Here is a 19,599-nt window from a genome sequence, read left to right as displayed (position 1 = left end):
TCTGTGTCTCCCTCTCTGTCTCTCTGCCCCTCCCCTGCTCACATTCTGTCTCTCTCTCTCTCAAAAATAAATAAACATTAAAACTTTTATGTGGGACGCCTGGGTGGCTCAGTCAGCTGAGTGTCCGACTTCGGCTCAGGTCATCATCTCGCAGTCTGTGAGTTCGAGCCCCACATCGGGCTCTGTGCTAACAGCTCAGAGCCTGGAGCCTGCTTCGGATTCTGTGTGTGTGTGTGTGTCTCTCTCTCTGCCCCTCCTCTGTTCATGCTCTGTCTCTCCCTGTCTCTCACAAATAAATAAACATAAAAAATTTTTTTAAAAAACAACTTTTTTTTTTAAACATAGAGGAGTACAGGAAGACAGGTGCTCAATCTCACTCTGGCTTCCCAAGAGGAAGGAAAGATGGAAGGACTGGACTTCACTAACTCAGTCCTGCCTCCACACCCACCAATAAAAATCAATCACTTCTCTCCCCTGGAGAAGAGGAGGGAAGAGAGAGAGGCCAAAACTGCTACACTAATGGGACTTCCTCAGTGTGAAAGGAAATATCCAGAGCACGAAAAAAGCATGCCCTCACTAACAGGAGGATCATATAATCTTAACATCTTCAGTTTGACTAGACCCTGGCAAATCGTCCATTAAAAACGTCTGTGCCAGGACACCTGGGTGGCTCAGTCGGTTAAGCATCCGACTTCGGCTGGGGTCATGATATCATGACTCATGGGTTCAAGCCCCATGTCACGCTCTGTGCTGACAGCTCGGAGCCTGGAGCCTGCTTCGGATTCTGCGTCTCCCTCTCTCTGCCCCTCCCCCCCTGCTCGTTCAAAACTAAACATTTTTTTAAATGTCTGTGACATTTTGCACTCCCTTAGTACCATTTTCTTCACACTCACAATGTTTGGAATCGTCAGACTTAAAAATTTGCCAATGTGATAGGTAAAAAGTGCTGTGTGATTGCTCTCCTTTGCATTTCCCTCCTAAATAGTGAAGATACGCATGGTTCTTTGTTTTAAAGATTTTATTTATTTTTGAGAGAGACACAGAGAGAGAGAGAACAAGTACACAGAGGAAAGGCAAAGGGAGAGGGAGAGAGAATCTCAAGCAAGCTCCCTGCTCAGCACAGAGCCCAGTGTGGGGCTCAACTTCATGACACTGGGATTGTGACCTGAACCAAAATCAAGAGTCAGAGACTTAACCGACTCAGCCACCCGGTGCCCCCAGATAAACATGATTCGTAGTCATTCAGATTTTCTCTTCTGTGAATTGCCTGCTTATACATTTTCAGTTTTTCCAATCGGGTTATTAGCCTTTTTCTTACATATGTGTATATGTTCCAAAAATATTCCGGATCATTTGCCAGCTAAATGCTCTGCACATCTTACATTCTTTGAACTGTCTTTTGATGCGCAGAAGAATTAATTATAATGCATTCCTCAACAGTTTCTGTGGGGAAATAGGTTCTACTTACATAAATGGGTTAGAAAAAAGCTTAGGGCAGAAAGCTGCCACCAAGGGGCGAAAGCGCCCGCGGTTAGGTAGCGAGATATTGTAATGGGATCACGAGTAACTTGTTATATCACCTGCAGGAAATTACTTTCCGTCTGACACCAATATACTAATATACCTCGATCACAAACACCACTTGCCCCCCAGACGCTTTGCTTCTTACACATACAAGTTAATGATTACTGTCTGGTTGTTTTCTCCATGTTCATGTGTCTAAGATCTTGTTTACTTCACATTTACCACGTGTGTAAGATCTTAAGTGCATAATAAATATGGAGACAAAACCCTTGTTTGGGGCTCTTGTCTCCTCCCAGACATTAGCCTCTCATATTCAATTCTGCATCCTCTATCTTGCTGGACAAGAGAGAACTCCAGACTCATAGTCTGCGACAAGTTTCCTTTATGGTTTGTCCTTCTTATGTCATGTTTATGAAACCCTTTCTAGCTCTGAGGTTATATCTTCGCCTACACAAAAATTGCAAAGTTTTGCTTTTTCTGTTTACGTATAATGTCAAGTCTTCTGGTTACTAAAATGGAGTATCCATGTCTTTTCCTTCAGAACTACTTTTATTTCCTTCATTAAATGTTTTATAATCTTAGAGTCTCTTTTATGAATATTTCTTTTATGAATATTTCTTTCCATCACATTTTTCTACATTTAATTACTGGTATATAAGTATTCCCTTGGTTTTATCGTATTTATCTTGTATCTAGATAACTTATTGAACCCTCTTATTCGTAGTAATAGTTTACCTGTAAAACATATTGTTCTTTTTATTACTAGGCAGTGTCCCGGTAATAAAAATATTAATTAACAACATTAATTAACCATCATGTTCTTTGGCTTAAATTCTACATTTGTCTGACATTAATTTTGTCATACTAGCTTTTTATAAGTTTATTTATTTATTTTGAAGGTGGGGAAGAGAGTGTGGGAGGGGCAGAGAGAAGGAGAGAGAGAATCCCATGCAGGCTCTGCCCTATCAGTGTGGAGCCCTATGTGGGGCTCAACCTCAGGAGCTGTGCCATGAGATCATGACCTAAGGTGAAGTCAAGAGTTGGATGCTTAACTGACCTAGCCACCGAGGCATCCCCATACTAGCTTTTTTTTTTGCCTAGTATTTGCCTCATTTGTTTTTCTCCATTTCTTTATTTTCATTGTTTTCCTTTTAGACTTGTCTCTTATAATGTGCTGCTTATCATGTCGATTATAATGCTTAGCTGCATTTTTTTAGTTTTATTTATTTTGAGAGAGACAGAGACAGTGTGAGCAGAGGAGGGGAAGAGAGAGAAGGAGAATCCCAAGCAGGCTCTGCAGAGCCCCACATGGGGCTTGAACTCACAAAACCATGAGATCATGACCTGAGCCAAAATCGAGTCAGACACTTAAATAACTGAGCCACACGGGCGCCCCTGCATTTTGTTATTTTGTTAAAGTTATTATTATTTTTTTTTTCTTGAGGAAGAGAGAGAGAAAGCACCCACAGGGAGGGGCATAGAGAGAGGAGTGAGAGAATCTCAAGCGGGCTCCACACCATCACCACAGAGCCAGATGGGGGGCTCAAACTCATGAACTGTGAGATCATGACCTGAGTCAAAACCAAGAGTCAGATGCTTAGCTGATTGAGCCACGCAGGCATCCCTGCATTTTGTTGTTTTTAATCCAATCTGGTGGGTCCTATCTTTTAAAAGTTGTATTTAATTTATATTGGCTGGGATTATTTTTTTTACCTGCTTTTGATGTGGGTTTTTTTTTTTTTGGCATTTTACCAAACTTTTTAATGTGGCTTTTGTGTTTTTCCACTCCTACTTTTTGTTTACTTGACAGTTTTATTTCATTTTCCCTATGCTGGTTGGAAATTATAATGTATATATTTTTATTGAGTGTCTTTACATTTTTAACAAATATTAACTACAGACTTCTGTATCCAGTATCTCTACCCTCCTCTCAAACAAGGCAAAGGCCTTAAATATGTTAAGTAACACTGACCATCCACATATTTGCTGTGATTGCTGTCTAAAATTGTAGTTATACTTTCTGTTACAAATGCATGAATGTCATTATTCTATACAGTTGATAGTTCATTCAATAATCTTCATGTTTTATTGTTTCTGTCCTCCCCATTATGTCTTGTACCCCACTCCTTCTTTGTGGGTTCACTTCCTGTTTTTTTAAAATACAATCTTAAGTAATATTGTATGCCAACTACACTTTAATTAAAATTTCTTTGAAATGCAAACTCAAGTAGTTCTTTTTTTTTTTTTTGTATTTTAAGACTTTATTTTTTTAGAACAGTTTTTGGTTCACAGAAAAAATTGAGAGGAAGGTACAGAGATTCCCCATATAGCCCCTGACCCCACACATGCTACCTCCTCCAGAGTGAGACATTTGTTACAACTGGTGAACCTTCACTGACACCTCCTTATGACTCAAACTCCAAAGCTTACATTAGGGTTCACTTATGGTGTTGTTCATTCGATGGGTTGGGACAAATGTATAATGATATGTATCTGTGATTATAGTTTCACACAGAGTATTTTCACTGCTCTAAAAGTCTTCTGTGTTTTTCTTCTTCATACCTCTCTCCCCACTAACTCCTAGCAACCAAGGATCTTTTTACTGTCTTTTATAGTTTTGCCTTTTCCAGAATGGCACATACTTGGAATCATATAGAATGTAACTTTTTCAGATTGGCTTCTTTTACTCAGTAACGTGCATTAGGTTTTCTCCATGTCTTTCACGTCTTGATAACTCATTAATTTTTAGTGCTAAATAATATTCTATTGTCTGCATGAACAATAGATTATTTATCCACTCCCCTACTAAAGGACACCTTGGCTGCTTCCAAGTTTGGGCAATTATGAATAAAGCTGCTATAAACATTTGTGTTCAGGTTTATGTGTGCATGTAGGTTTTCTTTTTTTTTAATTTTTTTAAATGTTTATTTATTTTTGAGAGAGACAGAGACAGAGCGTGAGTGGGGAGGGGCAGAGAGAGAGGGAGACACAGAATCTGAAATAGGTTCTAGGCTCTGAGCTGTCAGCACAGAGCCCGAAGGGGGGCTTGCACTCAGGAGCAGAGAGATTATGACCTAAGCCGAAGTCAGACACTTAACTGACTGAGCCACCAGGCGCCCCATACGTTTTCAACTTACTTGGAGAAATACCAAGGAGTGTGATGGCTGGATCATATAAGAACATGTTTAGTTTTGCAAGAAACCACCAAGACGTCTTCTAAAGTGGCTGTACCATTTTGCATTCCCACAAGTAATGAATGAAAGTTCCTGTCGCTTCACATCCTCAACAGCATTTGGTGGTGTCAGTATTTTTTGATTTTCGCCATTGTAATAATTGGTTAGTGATATCTCATTGTTTTAATTTGCATTTCCCTGGTGACATATGATGTGGCACATCTTTTCATATGTTCATTTACCATCTATGTATCTTTTTTGATGAGGTCTTTGTTAAGGTCATGGGCCCATTTTTTACTCAGGTTATTTCTTTTTTTATTATTGAGTGTTAAGAGTTCCATATATATTTTGGATAACAGTCCTTTATCAGACACGTATTTTGCAAATATTTTCTTCCAGTCTGTTCCTTGTCTTTTTATTCTCTTGATAGTGTCTTTTGCAGAGCATAAATTTTTAATTTTAATGAGGTTCAGCTAGACAAACTTAATTGTCTCATTGTTGGATTCATTTTGCTTTGGTGTTGTATATAAAAAGCCATCACTAAACCCAAAGTCATCTAGGTTTTCGCCTATATTATCTTCAGGAATTTTATAGTTTTGAATTATACATTTAGGTCTTGATCAATTTTGTATTATTTTTAAAATAAACAGTATATTTCTGAGCTATAATGACAGGTTATCAATATGATTAAAACGAAAATATTTTAAAATATAAACATACTAATTTTCTATTGCATAACATGTTAGTTTCCTACTGCTGCTATAATAAAGTATCACAAACTTTGTAGCTTGAAACAATACAAATTCATTATCTTATGTTTTGTTAGATTATAAACCCAACACAGGTTTTACTAAGCTAAAATCAAGGTGTTGGTGTGGCTACATTCCTTCTGCAAGCTCTATGGCAGGATCCATTTCCTTGCCTTTTCTTTCTTTTTCTTATTTTATTTTATTTTATTTTATTTTATTTTATTTTATTTTATTTTATTTTTAGTTCAGTTTATTTTTTGTTTAAATTCTAGTTAGTTAACATATAGTGTAATATTGGCTTCAGGAGTAGAATTTAGTGATTTATCACTTCATATGACATGTGTATATATACCTGTGTGTATAGTCTGTGTCCAGATTCACTTTTTTACATGTCAACGTTCAGTTGTTCTGGTACCATTTTTGGAAAAGACTACCTTTGCTTCATTGCATTGCTGCTAATTCTTTGTGAAAGATCAGTTGACTGTATTTATGTGGGTCTATTTCTCGGTTGTCCATTTTGTTCTATTGATCTATTTGTTCTTTTGCAATAACGCATTGCTTTGATGAATGTAGCTCTATAATAAGTCTTGAAGTGAGGTAGTGTCAGTTCTCCAACTGTGCTCTCCTTCAATATTGGGTTGGCTGTTCTGGGTCTTTTATCTCTCATTATGAACTTTAGAATCAGTTTGTCGGGGTGACTGGGTGGCCCAGTTAGTTAAGCATCCAACTTTGGCTCAGGTCATGATTTCACGGTTCATGAGTTTGAGCCCCACATCGGACTCTGTGCTGACAGCTCAGAGCCTGGAGCCTGCTTCGGATTCTGGGTCTCCCTCTCTCTCTGCTCCTCCCCGACTTGTTCTCTCTCTGTCTCAAAAATAAATAAAAAAAAAATTTAAAGCATCAGTTTGTCAATATCTATAAAATAATTTGCTAAGATTTTGATTGGAATTGCATTGAAGGTATAGATCAAGTTGTAAAAACTGAATTCTTAACAATATTGAATCTTCCTATCCATGAACATGGAATATCTCTCTATTTATTTAGTTCTTCTTTGATTTCATTCATCAAAGTGTTGTAGTTTTTCTCATATAAATATTGTACATGTTTTGTTAGATTTATACTTAAGTATTTAATTTCTGGAGGGTGCTAATACAGATTATATTATGTTTTTAATTTCAAAGTCCACTTGTTCATTGCTGATACATAGGAAAGCAATTGACTTTTGTATATTAATCTTGTATATTGCAACCTTGTTATAATCACTTATTAGTTCCAGCAGTTGGTGGTTTTTTTTGTGTGTGTGTGATTCTTTCAGATTTTCTACATTGGTGATTCTTTCAGATTTTCTACATAGATAATCATATCATCTGTGAACAAAAAGAGTTTTATTTCTTTATTTCCAATATGTATAACTTTAATTTCCTTTTCTTGTTTTATTGCAGTAGCTAGAACTCCAGTAAAATGTTGAAAAGCAGTAGTAAGAGGGAATATACTTGCATTGCCCCTGATCTTAGTGAGAAAACTTCAATTTTCTCACCATTATCTATGAATAGAGCTGTCCACTTATCATAGATATTCTTTAACAAATTGAGGTAATTCTCCTCGATTACTAGTTTACTGAGAGTTTTTATCATGAATGTGTTGGATTTAGACAAAGGCTTTTTCTGCATCTATTGATATGATCATATAATTTTTTTTCTTTAGCCTATTGATGTGATAGACTATATTGATTTTTGAATGTTGAATCAAGTTGTGTACCTGGGATAAACCCCACTTGGTCATGGCATATAATTCTTTTTATACATTGTTGGATTGAATTTGCTAACATCTTGTTGAGGATATCTGTATGTGTGTTCATGAGATGTATTGATCTGTAGTTTTCTTGTAATGTATTTGTCTGGTGGCCTTACAGAATGAGTTAGGAAAATTCCCTCTGCTTCTATCTCCTGAAAAATGTAGAAAATTGGTATAATTTCTTCCTTAAATGTTTGGTAGAATTCACCAGTGAACCCATTTGGACCTGATGCTTTCTGTTTCAGAAGATGATAATTATTGATTCAATTCCTTTAATAGATATAGAGTTATGAAGATTGCTATTTCTTCTTGTGTGAGTTTTGGCACACTGTTTTTCAAGGAATTGGTTCATTTTTGGTCATCAAAAGTTATGGTTATAGACTTATTCATAGCATTCATTTATTATCCTCAATGTCCATGGGATCTCGAGTGATATCCCCTCTTTCATTTCTGATATTAGTAACGTTTGTTATCTCTCTTTTTTTCTTAGCTTGCCTAGAGGATTTTTGATTATATTAATATTTTCAAAGAATCAGTTTTAGGTTCTGTTAATTTTTTCTGTATTTTTTAAATCTTATTTATTTCTGTGCAGATTATTATTATTTCTTTTCTTCTGCTTACTTTGGATTTAATTTTCTTTCTTTTTCCAATTTCCTAAGGTGGAAGCTTAGTTGTTGATTTTAGCTCTTTCTTCTTTTCTTATGTTTAATTAATTAATTTATTTATTTTGAGAGAGAAAGAGTGAGGTGCACAGAGGAGCAGAGAGAGAGGGAGAGAGAGAATCCCAAGCAGGCTCTGTGCTGTCAGTGCAGAGCCTGAGGTGGGGCTCAATCTCAGAAACTGTGAGATAATGATCTGAGCCAAAATCAAGAGTCAGATGCTTAACTAACTGAACCACCCAGGTGCCCCATCTCTTTCCTCTTTTCTAATATATGCATTCAATGCTATAAATTTCCCTCTCAGCATTGCTTTCATTGCATCCCACAAATTTTGATAAGTTGTGTTTTCAATTTTATTTATTTAAAATTATTTGTGGGGCGCCTGGGTGGCTCAGTCAGTTGAGCCTCCGACTTCAGCTCAGGTCATGATCTCACAGCTCGTGAGTTCAAGCCCTGCTTTGGGCTCTGTGCTGACAGCTTGGATCCTGGAGCCTGCTTTGGATACTGTGTCTCCCTTTCTCTGCCCCTAACCCACTCACATTCTATCCCCATCTCTCTCAAAAATAAACATTAAAAAAATTTTTTTAAATTACTTCTTAATTTTTTTTAGATTTCTTCTTTGATTCAGGTGTTATTTACAAGTGTGTTGCTTAATCTCCACATATTTGGGGGTTTTCCAATTGGCTTTCTATTATTAATTTCTTGTTTAATTCCATTGTGGTCTGAGAGCAGACACTGAATAATTTTGATTCTTCTACACTTGTTAAGGTGTGTTTTATGGCCCAGAACATGGTCTATCTCAGTGGATGTTCCAATGTGAGCTTGAGAAGGTGTATTCTGCTGTTGCTGGATGAAGTATTCTATACATGTGCATTATAACCAATTAATTGATGGTGTGGCTGAGTTCAACTATGTCCTTAATGATTTTCTGCCTGCTGGCTCTGTCCATTTCCGGTAGAGGAATATTGAAGTGTACAACTATAATAGTGGATTAATCTACTTCTTCTTGCAATTCTTTTTTTTTTTAATGTTTATTTATTTTTGAGACAGAGAGAGACAGAGCATGAACGGGGGAGGGTCAGAGAGAGAGGGAGACACAGAATCTGAAACAGGCTCCAGGCTCTGGGCGGGCAGCACAGAGCCTGACGCGGGGCTCGAACTCACGGACCGCGAGATCCTGACCTGAGCCGAAGTCGGACGCTCAACCGACTGAGCCACCCAGGCGCCCCTCTTCTTGCAATTCTATTAATTTCTGCCTCTGATATTTTGACATTCTGTTACTAGATATATACAGATTAAGGATCATTATGTATTTTTGGAGAATTGACTCCTTTATCCTTATGTAATGTCCTTCTTTATCCCTCGTAGTTTCTCTTGCTTTGAAGTCCATGCTGAAATTAATATAGCTACTTCTGTTTCTTTTTGTAGTTGTAGCATAGTGTATCTTTCTTCATCAATTTACTTTTAATCTATGTGTCCTTCTATTTAAAGTGGGGTTTTTTTGTAGACAACATATAGTTGGGTGGTGTTTTTTAATCCACTCTGACAATCTCTGTCTTTTAATTGGTGCATTTAGACTACTGACATTCAAAATGATTATTGATATAGTTCAATTTATATCTGTCAAATTTATGCTACTGTTTTCAATTTGTTGCCTGTGTTCTTATTTTTGTCTTTCGCTCTTTTTTCTGTGTTTTGTGTTTTTTATTGAACATCTCATATGATTCTTCTATATCTCCTTTCTTAATATATCTATTATATTTCTTTATTTTTTGGGTTTTTTTGTGTGTATTTACCTAGTGTTTTGTGATATACATTTATAGCTAATCCAAGCCCACTTTCAAATAACACTGTACTGCTCTACTGGTAGTGTGAACACATTATAATAATAAAATACTCCTAATTTCTTCCTCTCTTCCCTTGTGTCATTGCCTTCAATAATTTCATTTACATATATTCATAAATTAGCATATATACATACATATGCATCAAATATATTCATAAGCATATATAAACACATAGGTGATATTATTTTTTGAAAAAAAATTTTGTCAGATCAACTAAAAATAAAAATAATTTTTGCTTTACCTTCATATATTCCTTCTTTAATATTATTCCTTTTTAATGTAAATCTGAGTTTCTAGCTTATATTATTTTCTTCTCTCTAACAAACTTCTTTTAACATTTCTTACAAGGCAGGTCTACTGGCTACAGAACCCCTCAATTTATGTCAGAGAAAATATTTCGTTTTCACTTTTTAAGGATAATTTCACAGAATACAGAATCATAGGTTGTTAGGTATGTTTTTTTCCTCTCAACAATTTAAATATTTCACTCCACTCTCATGCTTGCATGCTTTCTGATTAAGTCGTTCTTTTCAAAAGGTCTTATAAGTGTAAATTCTTTTAGTCTCTTTATATCTCAAAATGTCTTTATTTACCCTTTACTTATGAGTGGTAGTTTACCTGGTTATGGTACTCTAGATTGATACTTTCTTCAGCACTTTGAGTGAAAATCTGCCTTCTACTACCATATGCAGTCTAGAATTTATTTAGCTTTTTTTTTAATTTAAATTTCTGTATTTTTATATTTCTAAGATTTCTAATTGTGTGTATTTTTTGTTTAATTTATGCCTGGTTTAGTTTTGTTTAATGGATGTCTTTATGTATATTTGAGTATTTTAAACAAGTATATTTTAACATCATCTTTTGATTATGTTGTTATTTTCATATGCAATCAATTCATTTCCTGATTGTTGATTTTATTGGTTACCTTTCTTAGACTTACTCTTTCTCAATTTTGGAATGTTAACTTGCAGACTCAACTTGAGTAAGATCAACTAATCTTTCTCGTTCATCAACATTCTGTCTAGTCCATTTTTAGTTGCCTCTACTCACAAAACTCCCATCTCCCTCTGTAGTTCAGAACCAGATGGCTTAGGCTCCCTATTTCGATATGATGTTGATGATATTGTAGTTATAATTGTTGAGCTAGCCAGAGATTTAGCTTAAGTTCTAGATGCTAGGATGTGTCTGCCTCCTCCTACTTCCTTGGTATACAGCTTTACATAAGTCACCGAAGCAACGGTGAAGCTGTTTTCAACCTCTTTCAATGCAGAAAAGTCTAATCCTCTGCTCCAATGCAGAAAAGACTAATACCAGTCCCTACTTCTGAGTAGTAAGCCTAGCCCTAATTCTTAATCCTCCTATGAAGCACTTTTAGTTCTGCTATTCCAAAATAGTTGAACATCCATCTACCTTTGCTTATATCTAGACCAGAAGTGCAATGGACCTATGATATTAACCTTACATTCAGGTTTTTTTGTATTTATGTTTAGTTTCCCATCTATGTATATGTTTACCTTATTTTGAGTACAATTGTGTTTTCTACATTTACTCTGTCTATATCTTATCCATCATTTCTATGTGTTAGGAAAGGAAGAATTCTCCAAGTATCAACTAACCATGCCATTTTGATCAAATGACTCTTGAAGTGTCTTTCATTTAATTTTATTTATGTTACTTGGTTTTTAAATAATCTAGCTCTATGACTTATAAGTCACAGGTGACATAGGAAATAACTCAAAGAAAAAATCCTCCTGGAGTTTTTATCAGAGAGGAGGACATTGCCGTCACTCTCTTCAGGAAAGGTTAAACAGATTGAAAAGAAAGTCTCAAACAAGGCAGCTGAAACCACTGAGAAAATATTTCAGAATCGGCTGTAAAGGAGAACAATGACTGGAATGATTTTTTGGACTGAAACCTAGTGAGCAACCCAACGGCCACTTAACTTTGTAAGCACAATGTGAGGCTGTACTGCTGAAAACTTGGCCTAAAACTCCCAGATCCATCTAGAATAAGTCAAAAGATGCATTTTGGTAAAGTCTTACCTTTAAACTATAGTGATATTCACCAAATATTAATAACAGGATTAGTAATTGTGGTCCCTAGGGAAATTATATGAGTGAGAATACTGAGTGAGGCCCTTTTAAAAGCTACTAGTCTATAGAAGCTCCACAGTAACTTTGAAAACTAATATATGCACAATCACAGTGAAACCCAACAGCCTAGTAGCCACTGGAGAGGGAAAAATGGTTTCAGAGCTTCACCAAACCACTATTATCAGAACTGTCATTATTTGACCTGTCTTTCAGTTCCGTTAAACCTCATGTCACTGGGCCTGTCTTTATTTGACCTAACTCAGACATTGCTCAGTGTGCACAGCCTTATTCTTCAGAGTTTTGAAAACAATTTGTGGCAAATGTTTAATATTGTATCTACCTAAGACACCAATGAAACTTGGGGAAATCAAAAAGTGGCCCAAACACTTAAAATAAAAAGCAAGGGAGGAGCACCTGAGTAGTTTAACCAGTTGAGCGTCTGACTCTTGACTTTGGCTCAGGTCATGATTTCACAGTGTGTGGGGTCGAGCCCCACGCTGGGCTCTGAGCTGATAGCACAGAGCCTGTTTGGGAGTCTCTCTCTCCCCCTCTCTCGCTCTGCCCCTCCCTTGCTCACATTTATTTCTCAAAATAAACAAACTTTTTTTAAAAAGCAAGGGAATGAGATGCACATATGGGAGTTTAAAAAGTTCCAATATACTCCTAAGTGTATAAAAGGCCATGCAAATGGGTAGGACTGTGTGTTTCCCCAGGAAAAACTTAAGACAGCCTTTTACTTCAGAACTTACATTTACTGAAGAACTTAAGAAATCTCTCACCTTTGGCTCACTTTGCGGCTCTGCAGATTAAGGCAGAGTTATAAAGTGCTGGAGGGCTAACAGCATGCCCCAAACAGTCACACAGAAACCCTCTGTGATGATTAAAACGCCTTTTGGTTCAAATCGTTTAAGTAAATCTCTGTCCAATCATTAGCTGACCACTAAGATAACTGATCAGAGACTTTGGTGACCATGCATGAAAAAGAATGCAGACTTTTCAGAATCAGTACAAGAGAGTGACTAAATAAACAAAACCAGCATGCCAACAATAATAACAAATGGCAACAACAAATCCTGGAGCAGTGGGAATCCAATTTCCAGATATGACACACTATATTATTGAAAACATCCAGGTTTCAACAAAAATTTATAATACATCCAAATAAATAAGAAATTTTGGCCTATAGAAAGAAAAAAAAAGCACTCCACAGAAATTATCCCTGAGAAAGCTCACGTGTTGGATTTATTAGGTGAAGATTTAAATCAGCTATTTTAAATATCTTTAAAAAAACTAACGAAAAAAAACTATGTCTAGAAAACTATAGGAAAGTATGAGCATGTTGCCTTATTAAACAGGGAGTAATAAAGAAATAGCAATTATAGACAAAGCAAGTAAAAAACCTGGAATTTCAAAGTACAATAACTGAAATAAGATATTAAGGGGGGCTCAACATCAATCTGAGAAGGCGGAAAGAGTCAGCAAACTTACAGATAGATCAACTGAGGTTATACAGTATGAGAATAGAAATAGAAAAGAATAGCAAAATGAAAAGAGTGTAAGAGACCTGTAGATGCCATTAAGAATACTAAAATATACCTAATGGGGGTTCTAGAAGGAGAGGAGAAAGAAAGGAGGGGAGAATGAATTTTTTGAAAAAATAATGGCTAATTTGCAGTAACGTGGATAGAACTGGAAGGTATTATGCTGAGTGAAAAAGTCAGTCAGAGAAGGACAGATATCATATGTTTTCATTCATATGTGGATCTTGAGAAACTTAACAGGAGACCATGGGGGAAGGGAAGGGGAAAAAACAGTTACAGAGAGGGAGGGAAGCAAGCCATAAGAGACTCTTAAATACTGAGAACAAACTGAGGGTGGATGGGGGGTGGGGGAGAGGGGAAAATGGGTGATGGGTTGAGGGCACTTGTTGGGATGAGCACTGGGTGTTGTATGTAAGCAATGAACCACAGGAATCTACCCCCAAAACCAAGAGCACACCTTACATACTGTATGTTAGCCAATTTGACAATAAATTATATTTAAAAAAAGAAATAATGGCTAAAACTTTGCTAATTTGATGAGAAACCTTAATCTACAAATATAAGAAACTCAACAAATTCCAGATAGGATAAGCTCAAAAAAAGTCACACCTAGATACTGTAAAATCACAAAATGGAGACCAGACTTGAAAATTCCCTGAGTAAACAAAACCATTGAAGTCATATAAGTGAAACTTAATTTAGTTTGTTCTGCTAAACAAGCAAAACCTAACTTGAGCTGCTTCTTGTAAATGCCTCTGAAAATCATAAAAGAAACTTAAGTCATCTTCCTAAAAACGGTATAAGATAATCACTTTTAATCAATCTCCTACCATCTGGAAACCCCATGGTAGTAACCAATCATAATAAAGATTAAGCAACTTCCTCATTTTTCCCTTTATAAGTCATTCCGTAACACTATGTTCCTGAGATCCATATCAGTCTTTGAATTTGAAAGCTCTCGGTTCATGAACAGTTCTTATATGCACAATGAACTCTTACTAAATATGCTATTCCTTTGGTGATTTTCATTTTGCTTTGCCTGGAATTTTGACAACACATTATAATCAAACTGCTTGAAAGTCAAAGAAAAAAATCTTGAAAGTATTGTACCTAGCTGTTTCTATAATTTTCATTTTAAAATGTATGCTTTAGGGTGACAGATGGTATTGACACTTGATGTGAGCATAACATAACATATAGAGAAGTCAAATCACTATATTGTACACCTGAAACTAATGTAACATTATATGACAACTATACTCAAATAAAAAAATATTTTAAAGTAATAATTACATAAAATGAAATAAAATGTGTGCTTTAGGACTATTTACGTCATCTCATATTCAAACAGCCAAACACAAGCCTTACAGTTTCATTTTTATGGAAATGAATACTTGTATGGAAAATTGTCCTTATTTCTCTGTTATATTAGCTTACAGAAAGCCTGGCTGTTTGGATCTTGGATCCATAATCAAAATGCTTACAGGCAAATTATTTCAGAGGAAAAAAGCTTGATTATTAAATAAATCAAAATATAAAAACCATTACAGAAATTTCTCAACAATCAACTTTCATTTAGTCGGTTTGATGCGGAAATGGCATATTTCTTAATTGATCACTCTGGGCAACTAAAAGTTATCAGCTCGTTCTACTTTACATAAACGACCATTTTTCAAATAATCAAGATAATAACATGAAAACAGAAAATCTACCCTACTGAGAATGACCATTTTTCTTCAGTGACTGAACCTTGTTTACAGCTTTAATGTTCCCATGGAGAATATGATTTCTCATTATCCAGTACTAGAGATATAACTGGTTTTAGAAACTTGAGTTGAATATGTACCAAGTCCTAACCAGTCCTTGGATGGTGCTTCTTAAAAAATCAATTCCTTATGTCGGTTTCCTTATTCGTTCTCATCAAAGCAGTGGGTAGAAAATGCCAAAGAAATCTGCTTGTTTGACCTTTCTATGATCTGGACTTCAGATACATAAACAATTGTTTTACCTGGCTGTAAATTAAGTACTTTGGAAGCTATTGAACACTTTTAGATGAGTGGGGCAATGATTAGTGGGCTTTTTCATAGGATCTTTAAGGGCCTTGAGGGACATGAATAAGTTCATCCAACTTTCAAAGGTTTCTTCCTTAAAGCCAGTAAGACTTTGCTATAACAGAAGAACCTGTTTCAACGATTTGAAAGGACTGTGAACTGTATTGAAGAAAAGGTCAGTAAAGACCAAAAGTCTTAATTTTCTTGTGTCTAACTCTCTAGTAGAGATAAGAGTAGTATAAATTTGCTGGGAAAAAACTTCACAAAGTTTATTGAACATGGAAGGGGGCAGAGACAACTGACTTTCTTTCCTAAAAGACTGTGTGGTTGGGCAGGATAGGAGACAAGGTCAAGTTGCTACCAGAGTGGTAAGTCATTAATTCATTCAACAAATATGTAATAGAAAGCTACCATGAACCAGGCACTATACCAGGCCCTAGAGATACTACAGTGAGCACTAACAGACACAGATCCCATTCTTATGGAGGTTACAGTCCCGTGAAGAATAATTATTCTCCAAGTTTACAATTATAAAAACTTCCATTAAAGATTTTCTAAATGGCTTTCCTTTTTTTTAAATTTTATTTATTTATTCTGAGAGAGACAGAGACAGCACAAGTTGGGGGGGGGGGGCAGACAGAGAGGGAGAGAGAGAATCCCAAGCAGGCTCTATGCTGCCAGCACAGAGCCCGATGTGGGGCTTGAACTCACAAAACGTGAGATCATGACCTGAGCCGAAACCAAGAGTCAGGTGCTTAATCAACTGACCCACCCAGGTGTCCCTAAATGCGTTTCTAAGTCCACTCAAAATTTATGTTAGCCATCAACCACTGAAACTTGGAGCCAAAAATGAAGTGTTTTTTTTTTCCAGCATATTCCAAATTGCAGAACACTGGGCAAAAATTAGAAACCTTTACCCCTACCCCAGCCCCATTTAAAGTCCTCAAGACCATGTGACCATATCCTGCAAAGCTGTTAGGGGCAACTATGGCCTTTTAAAGGTTGCATTTGTTCCTCTTAGGCCCAGTCTAAAAATTGCACTCTCATTTCAGCTAAAGAAGAAAGTACCCTGAGCAAGATACCATAACCTTACCTCCTTGTTTCTGATTGGTCCTTAAAAGCCTGGAAATCTGACAGGAAGAACGCCCTCCTCCCAGATGGTGTTTTGTTTTATGGATTTAGTCAAACACTGAATAAGCACATTAAAACTTGTGTTGACCCTACACTTGCTATTTCCTTCTCCTCTGTTTCCCTCTAGCATTCCATTTGTGAGCCTGCATGAATGTTAACATGGAGATTTTGTGATCAGAGGAGTTATAGGGTCAAGGCTTGGAACAGAATTGCTGTAAACTAGTTTGATTAGTCATTGCTTTGAATGGATTAAAGCAGCATGAACACCTGCCTTGCTGAGGGGGACAAAAGGCGAGACTGTAAAAATAAATTAAACTCATTTTGCTTCTAAGGGAACATACAGGGCATACCGAACACCATCAAATCTGTTTCTTTCTTTCCCAGTGGCTAATGAAAAGAAACAGTGAAAAGACATTCAGCATTGACATGAAATCATCATACTTAAAAGTAACTTCAGTGCTGGAGAAGTAGTATCAATGGCTTCATTACTGATATTTCTCTACGTAATGTAGAAGTGATAAAGGCCAACTTTGGTCATGAGCCAAGATGAACTGAATGGTCAGTCCACACCAGGTTGTGGGGCAGGGCTGGAGAGAGTGGTAAAGAGGCAAGGAAAACAAGTATCTCCAAATTATTATCACTTGTCAGTCTCCAACTCTATAAGTGCTTCATAATTGCCTTTGGCTCAACCCTGACCTTTTTCCATTGAATATTTGCGGAGAGGCTTAAACATAATTCACAAAAAGGAGAAGCTTCCAAACAAAGAAAAATATCCCCAGGGGGGCAAATCTCTGTGAGACCATACACTGACATCAGCATTCACTGCCAGCCAGGGGGCTGTCTTGCATACCGGAACCTAGTTGAAAATAACATCCTTCCTTCTGGAAGAATTAAAAATTCTTTAGACTCCTTGATGTATCCTGACCGCTCCTCTTTTTCTTGACTCTGTTTCAGACAAGGTGGCCAGATCCCTTTCCCATGGGAGGGTGAGAAAGCAGAGGGGTCCTCAGAAGTCCCTGCCTGACGTCCCTCTGAATCCCTTGTGTAAACCAGATAGTCAGCACTGAGAAGAATGGAAACAAAGATTGCTTTTCAGAGTCCAGAGAAAATGGTTAGGTGGGAAAATAACCTCAATTAATGCTTTCAAAGTAATGGTTTCCAATTGTTTCCCCTCATGGTCTTCTATGTTCCACATTTGCCTTTATTAAAGCAAAAGCCCAGTTGATTTCTTAGTACAGTTATTTAACCTGAATTCCAGGTTCTTCTAGAGTATCCATGGATGGGCATAAGGGGTCCACGAACTTATGGAAATACACAAAAATTCACAGTCATGTGTCTATTCAACTTAAAAAAATATTCCATAGCTTTCACCAGCCTGTCAATGGGATCTTTTATTCTAAAATGGTTAAACATCACGGTTGTAGGTGCTGCCACTACTGAACGTTTGTATGTCCTCCTTCTTGAATTTCAGGATACTAAAGCAGGGATAGAGAGGTAGAAGAAAAGTGGCTGTTTCGGCAGGTGGTGGGGGGCAATTTGTTTCAGTCAGGAGCAATCTGTTGCAATCAAAAAAGGGACTCCACTGCCTAGGTTTCTGTCACATCCTTTAACCTCTTCAAGATTACCTGCCTTCTCTGTTTTATCTGCTCCTTCCAGAAGTGAAGAAATGTCAAACTCCCAGTTGAAAAACACTACCTGACTAATAAATCTATTTTAAGAATCTCATCTATTCTAAGAACCTGGCCCCAAGTTTCCTTTACGTATACACCGAGATACTGTCCACACTTGGGAATCTTCCCATCTCATGGTCTTTATATTCTTTTTCATGTACCAAATTGAAATGTCTGTTTCTAAGAAAAGCAACCAAGCTATATCCTGACAACTTCTAAAACATGGATAACTTAATTAGTGTTGGCCTAGCATCATTCTAACTTCCTGGGCAGTGCACATATCCTTTGCTTCATAGGGACAGTAGAATTGTCCTGCCAAGTTTTAGAGATTGTATTTTCTTAAGAGATCACCAGCATTTCTTTCAGATGAATAAAAAACAAACCCCTTGCAATGGACTACAAGGTTTAATATCTCCCGGCCCCAGTCATTCTCAGTACTTTTCTGATCTTGTCTTCTGTCATTCTCTTCCTCTCTCATGCTGCTCCAGCCATACTGCCCTCTTCACTGTTCCTTGAACACACAAGCATACTTTAGCCTCATATCCTTTGTACTGGCTGTTCCATCTATCTAGAAAGGATTTCCTACCAGAAATCCCCATAGCTGGTTTCCTTGCTTGCTTCAGATCTCTACCCAAATATCACCTTAGCAGAAAGATTTTTCCTAACTACTTTACTGAAAATAGTGAATAACTCCCACCCCAGGTTTCTCTTTTCACCTTTTATTTTTATTTTTAGCATGTCTCACCATCTGACATATATTTATTCCCACCCCCCAGACTATAAGCTCCATATAGGTAGGAACTCTATCTACCTTGTTTCCCACACTTTATCCCAGCACCTAATACAATGCCTAGCACATGGTAGGTACTCAAATATTTGTTGAATCAACAACAAACAGAGAGCTCAGTATCAAAACTCTCAAACTGAGTTTCTCATTGGCAATTTAAGGAAAAAGAAAAAAAATCTATACTAATCACACACTTCGTTTCTATTCCAAACTCAGATGGGACCTTGAAGTATAAGTTTCACTACCACACACTCTAGTCTAAGTTAAAACCCTCATTATTCTTTGCCAAAACTCTCTTGTCCTTTTATTTCATAGCACCGTTCAACATGTGTAATCATCATGTGCTTATATTTAAAAGATGTTTAATATCTGCTTCTCATTAGAATGCAAAGTGATGAGGGGTCAGGGATCTAGTCTGCCTTGTTCACTACTTGTATCACTAGTGCCCAAGTAACTGATGGGGACCTGGTGGACTGTCAATAAATATGAGTTGAATGAGGAAATTAACAAAAAGGCCTTTATAGAAGTTAAATCCCCCTTTTTCTTAGCTACACTGTCCCAGTACCAATGAAGGGAAAGC

Source organism: Lynx rufus, unplaced genomic scaffold (assembly GCF_022079265.1).
Source record: "Lynx rufus isolate CCGP_SWC_20201006 ecotype Redwood Valley unplaced genomic scaffold, mLynRuf1.p SCAF_19, whole genome shotgun sequence".
NCBI lineage: Eukaryota > Metazoa > Chordata > Mammalia > Carnivora > Felidae > Lynx > Lynx rufus.
Note: the sequence above shows the minus strand (reverse complement) of the source record.